General features: G+C 28.6%; 1 protein-coding gene across 1 annotated transcript in view; it reads right to left on the bottom strand.

Annotated features, from left to right (window-relative positions):
• LOC107436806 (guanylate cyclase 1 soluble subunit alpha 2) overlaps positions 1–5,301 on the bottom strand; it is a 465,049-nt gene extending 459,748 nt beyond the window's left edge. The window contains exon 1 of the mRNA XM_071187935.1: positions 5,167–5,301. The gene's annotated coding sequence lies outside the window, so the exon portion shown is untranslated. The remainder of the gene's footprint in view (positions 1–5,166) is intronic.
• Positions 5,302–6,813: the final 1,512 nt, after the last annotated feature.

Genomic DNA, 6,813 nt, shown 5'->3' with positions numbered 1-6,813 from the left:
TATATATATATATATATATAATTTAGCCCACACGTAAAATGTTATAAAGATATATCAGGAAGTATTTTCTAATCATTTCTGTTTATTTATATAGGTCCTCAGATTGTTTGAGAAGAAATGTACAAATCAATTGAATTACAAAAATAATATATCTGCGGGAGCAGCATCCACTATTAAACACCAGACTCCGTAGTCATACAGCATATAAACAACAAAAGATAAATAATTGACGATATATAAAAAAATTTTGGCTTGTTAAAGTTCGACTAACTATATAAACTATCATGAAATAAATATTCTTCAATGGTTTCAAAGGATTGTAAGAACGAAAATCATTTTTTTTAGTTTCTTTATCAACAATTATGCTAAATTTTAACCACTATGTCTTAAGTCGCGATACTTTTTATTAAAATTATTATAATCACTTTTTATCGTTTGACAACTTATTAGAGAGTGTTTAACGGAAATTTAAAATTTCCAAAAAAAAAGTATTTCAAATCAAAGTATTGTAAATCTACATATAAAACTACATTACAAGTTTATATAGTTGAAATTGAGCTCATCAAGAAATTTCACTAAATATCAGGTAAACACTTTTGAAATCAATTTTTTTCTACACAAATTTTTAGTAATAATATCTCTAGAAAAATATTAAACCATCTAATGGATGAAAACATTATTTTTTGAATTCAACCTTTTAACTGTTCCCTCTACACTCTTGACTTTCTTTGCACGCTCACACGTTCCCCACTTCTAATGAAAACTCGAAATCCTATAATGAACTAAGAAGCAGAAAAGTTTTCTTTTAAACAATTCACCTTTAACATTTACTACATTTTGATATCAAAATCTTAAAAAAAGAAGCTGTTTTGTAGACTTTAAAAATAATCTAATGCTTAAAATGGAGATAAAAAATTTTTCAATAGTAAAAATATAAGCCTAGTTTTTAATTCTTTTTAAAAGTAGAATTTCTGATTTCGCCATTAATGTTTCACAAAAAATATTCCTAACGTACGCAATAATTAGTTTAAACAATTTCTTAATAATGTTTTAGAAATAATATTAATGTTTTCCACTTAATAACCTTTATACAATTGTAAAATAAAAACTGAGCAGCTATTTTTACACAGGTAACATTTTTAACACCTTATCTTCATCTGAAATATTATGTGAATTGAAATTTGTCGCGTTTCTGTTAGTAGTGTTATATCGTAATTAGAAAATAACCCTTAAGTGTCATTTCTATTAATTATAAACAGTAAATCTCAAAAGCCAGTAAACACTTTATAATATTAAATTGAAATTATCGTGGCATAATATCAATTTGGATAATATGTGATAAGGTATTTCGTCTTTAAGCATTTGAAAACAATTTTTTTAAATAAAAATAATTTTTAAAGAATATATTTTAAAAAAGGAAAAATATGCTTCAAAATTTTTTATATCCATCTATCCTTTGACATATATGAGACACCGGTGTTCCATCTGCGATCCAGTGTGTATATTGACGCTCTAAATACAAGCAAAAGTATATTTTAATATTTTTCAGTTCTAAAAATTAATCTAATGGTTGCTGAAAAATCTATTAGATTATAGAATTATATTTGTATTAAAATAAAAAATCCCCCAAAAAAGTAGTTAAGAAATTTTCTTTTTCATTCTTTTTCAAAAATTAATCAATAATTCATTTCGCATATTTAAGAAATTTCAATGATGAATTACTGTTTCTCGTGAATTTAAATAATTGCAAATAACTGCTAATTTGAAAATTTATTGTTTGGAAGTAATCTATTAGTCCATACTTGCCAAAGGACTTATGTGTCTGTCTATGTGAGCCTATCTCTATTTCATAACCATAAATAATTGAAGTTTTAAAAAAATATTTTTCACTTATTTTGACGTAAATTAGCACAAAATAATGAAAAATGTATTAAAAATGTGTTTTATGAAAAATCTACGTCTACACTAAGCACATTCGAAACTTTCCCTAAAAAGGTGTAGAAATCAAGATTAGCATTATGATTAACGTAAGACAAACTCCATGCAAAATCTCTCACCTTGCAGCAAGTTTGAACTCTTGAAAATTCCTAACAAAACTTAAGCAAATATCTGACAGGGAAATTACATATAGATATATATAACATCGGAACGATTTTATGATTAAGTTATTACTCACAATCGACTATTGTGTGCAACAACTGAACACGAGTGTAAATTTAAAACTCCAGTGTAAGTTTAATTCGTCTACTAAAAGTAGTTCAGTAGTGACTGCATTTCGAAAGTAGTTTGTGAACAATGCATTTAAAAAAGATGTATTTATCTACATTTGTATTAAAGTAGTCATTATCTATGAAAAATGACTTTTTTTTTCTAGCTGTAACGTTAACGCTATATGACCTTCACAGGGCATGTGAAAAAATGTCCTTAAAAATCGCACGTTAACATGTAGAAAACAAGATTAGCGTTATGCTTGAGACATAAATGTAAAGCAAACTCCATGCAAAATCCCTCAGCTTGCAGAAACGATATTATGGTTTATCGTTTGAACATTTTCTAACATAGTTTGAATATTATCTGAAAATAAATACGAAGGAAAATTAATTAAATAATTATACATGAAATCGGAACGATTATATGATTGAGTTATTACACACAATCGACTATTAATGAGTTTATACCTATGGTAAAACCCAGTAACTTTATGTGATTTTACTAGCAAAGTTCAAATAGTGACAACTTAGAAAATAAATTTTCGGACGTAACTGATGCGCTTTAATTCCCGCACGCATTAAATTTGAAATACTATCTTTGAGATGCTAATTACCACGATTCAGGTAAAGTAAGACTGCTCGAAAAATATTGCTGGCATCATTCTTTGAAAATTCCTAAAACCATATATCGCTAAATCCTAACATTTCCTCTTTTAATCCCCAAAATGGAAAAGCAGTCACGTCAGCCGTTTACAAAACCACATGTTGTAATATTATATTTCTGCAAAGGAGTTTGCAATTTCTGAAAATTATTCGAAAATGATTCCTACTAAACTTCGAGTAATAATGCACATTTCACTTAGTTTTATGAAATAGTGAATGCTCTAATTACTGATTTCAATGTTTTAATTTCCTATGGATATTAAACAAGCTTTATAATAATTAAAACCAGTCTTTGTCTAAACTGAAAATATTGTTTTAAATATGAAAATATTGTTTTATGCTAATAGTAAAATAATATTAAAATAAAAAGTGTTTACTGCAGTAACACAAAGATAATATACACATACTTTTTTTTCAATTTAATTTCGCATTACATTTTAGTTGAGCCATTTCTGTTTAATTTGCTAACACATTATTTATATCTTTAGTAATCTCTGAAAATGGTCAAGATATCACAATAATCGATGTTGAACCGTAACATCGTTTGAACCGCAAATTTGCTACCACTTTTATAAAGTGTTAAATTGAACCTTATTTTCGTTAAAGTTGAACCATAGTATTGTTCAATAGGCATTCAGAAGGATTAAATTTCAGAATGATATGGTTTTTCACCTTATTAAGGTTACAGGGGGTCATTGATATTAAGCTGTAACGCAATACAACTACTGCAACTACAAAACAACACAAAACTGTCCAATTATACAGACACAGATGCTATTTTTCAGTGATGTGATTTTTTTTCATTAGTTTGATTTTCACAGCTGACACATATTAAGTTAAATTCAGTTTGATCACGGTAAAGTATTAGTGAAGTTATACCGCGACAACTTTCAAGTAAAAAAAAACTAAAAACAATGCTAAGAACGAACGTCAATCCAAGAAAACTAAACGTTACTGAAAACTAAAAACAATGCCAATTCATTGTAACAAAATTAAATGGTGCTGGAAATTATGTCTGACAAGGCAAAAGAAAAAACAGTTGGTATAAATCAACGTTGCATGTTTTTTTTTACTATTTAAAATGTATTGTGCGAAAAAAAATACGATACTAAAAACAATTTCCAAATAAATTTTCTCTGTCACAAACCTGGAAAATTTTATGTGAAAAATAGCATGAAGAAAAATAAAATTTGCTCATCAATAAATTAGTTGATACAACAGTTGATGACATTAAAGCTTTTCCAAATTGCGTAGAGGCTTGTAAAAAAGTTATTTCTTTAGAATACATGTTTCAAAGATATAATTATTCTTAAGTTAAAAATGCTCATTCCGCTCTTAGATATTACATTCGTAAATATACATTCAGTTAATGATCGTATCTCTTTTGAACTTAAATCTGTATTTACAAACATTTTTACAATGATATTTCAATATTATTACCTCATTCCATACTATCCATTATTATCTTATCAGCAATATTTATCATTCGTATACCTAACTCAGCATGAGAAAAATCGTAAACAGAAAATTATTTTTAGATTTTAAAAAAAATTTAGTTATATTAGTGTTTTTGGACAAGTGTTATAATATAGATAAATTAGGTTTTATTTTTCAAACAAATGTATTTTAAATGTAAATTGCATTACAAATTTAAAAGCTAAAAATTCCATTGAACATGTGACATAAATTACAATTGTCTTCACGCGTAAATTGAATGAAAAGTTTTTAACAACTACATAAAACGACATTTTTAATGAAAAATCTCATGAAGAGTACTTTAGTTTACAAATTATCTAAGGCAATTATGTATGTTAAGCTACATTTTTTTTTCAAATAGGGGAGTGTCGGGTACCCCCGCCCACTGTCAATTTCATCTGTATAGAATATTTTTTTCAAGTCAATAGGCCATCGGACATTAATTGTTATATTAAAAAAATATTATTTTCAAAGTTTCAAGTATTTGTGCAGCTGGTAACATGGTAAACAATAGTTTTGAAAATATGTTGAATACAGTAGTCAAATTTTTTAATTTCTATTTTTTTAAGTTAAACTATTCTTTTTTTGGTTTATTCTTTTTGCATTATTTAATTAGATGATAAAACAATGAAAACATACAAAAATATTGATTATTACTCAATATTATACAGAAATATAAGCAATACTCCTTAAGTGGGCGGGACTACCCGACTTTCCCCTACATGAAATAGTTTTAAAAAATCTGTATTTTTTTAAATATTATACTTCACAATAATATCAGAAAACATAGAGTAAATTTAAATGTATTTTTACTCACATTCTTTCGTTGACAAATATAAGATTTCACTCACGAAAATATAAACGAATGAATGAACTTAAAAATAATTTTTGCTGGATACATCTATTTCCTCTTTTAAAGAAACATCTCATCAAAATATATTAATAGCAATGCCTTTAAAAGGAATACATGATAACCCACAAAAAACATTGTTTAAACGAACACAACAGATTGTTGCAATAGAAAACAAATAATATAGGTGTTAGAGATATTCAATTCGGGCTAAACTTGATTGTAAACGTTTGTGTATTGATTGCAACATTACCAAGATAAGGGGCCTCCTTGGCTGAGTGGTATCACCCGCCAAACGCTGTGCAAAGCTTGAAGGTAGCGGGCTCGAATCCCGCTGATACCCTGAATGCATCTTTGAACTGCCCTTCTCAGTATTGTGCTATCTGTCCTTTTATTTGACAAAGGCTTATAAGCCTTAATTGAATACACAAGCCTGCAAATCTATGTTAATCCAATAATAAGTCAAACAAGTCAAGATAATCTTGCGTAAACTCTGATATTTGTTAACACAATCGTAAAAGGCAGTATTTAAATTTCCTGCCTGAGTGGACTTGCCATTCCGCCAAACACTCTGTAACATGGAGGTAACGAGTTGAAATCACACGTAACACTGGTTCTCTTCCCACCGTCGACTGATCGTAAGACACGGTTCCCAGTAGATCACCGAAGTTATGCATCACTGACAGCTGTCAATTACCGAGTAGGTAACCACTTTGATCAGTCTTTGAATAGACTGAGATTGCGAGATATCTGCCCTCGTTAAACTGTTGCGACTCATTAAACTACACTAATGCTAATACGTGCGGACGTCCTCATCTAACTTGTGCTATCTGCTCTTCCGAATGACTATAGCTTATGAGCCATACTTCATAATGAGCGCACTCGCCTGCTGCGCTACCCGGTGGTGTGGTATGTGAAACTGTAAATAAGAAAATTTTAATTCGTTTATTTATTAATTTATTCGCATACATATGCAATCAAAAGTACCAAATGCAAAGAATGACTTACAAACTGTGGTCAAATTTTAAAAAAAAGACAGTATAAATTAGAAAAGGTTAACACATAGATTCACCCAGGTTTATGGCAGAATTTAAACCCACTACCTCCAAGCTTCAGAGCTTTTGGCGACAACAATTTTTGGATACGCAGATCCCTTTCAAGTTTGATAAGACATTTGGTAAGGAAATTTTTGGTATTTTTTAAGTCATTCAAAAATATTGTGTAATATATGAATCATTTAACATAAATTTACATATATCGCCAATTGACGCTGTATCTCAACTTATGAGTTTTCCGAATTCTGAAATTCAGCATCGATATATGTTTGCTTTCATAATATATACAGTCCACAAGCAGCCTTTCATAATGATTCATTTTAGAATATTGTTATAGTTTGGCATCTGACAATTTACTAACCCTCTAAGCCTCCATCAGAAAAAAAAATTAAATTGGGGGCAACAAGTTGCAGTTAGGAATGGGTGTATACTATTTTTATTTATCTTCTAAACATAACATGCAACTTAACAAAACAGATACATATTGTTGCTATAAAGTTTGTTTGACTTCATTTAAGTGCTTGTATGCTACTTGCTTGTAAACGTCAAGGTTTTTCAT

Source organism: Parasteatoda tepidariorum, chromosome X1, assembly GCF_043381705.1.
Source record: "Parasteatoda tepidariorum isolate YZ-2023 chromosome X1, CAS_Ptep_4.0, whole genome shotgun sequence".
NCBI classification, from domain to species: domain Eukaryota; kingdom Metazoa; phylum Arthropoda; class Arachnida; order Araneae; family Theridiidae; genus Parasteatoda; species Parasteatoda tepidariorum.
The sequence above is the reverse complement of the archived record's forward strand: the minus strand, read 5'-3'. Positions and strand labels throughout refer to the sequence as shown.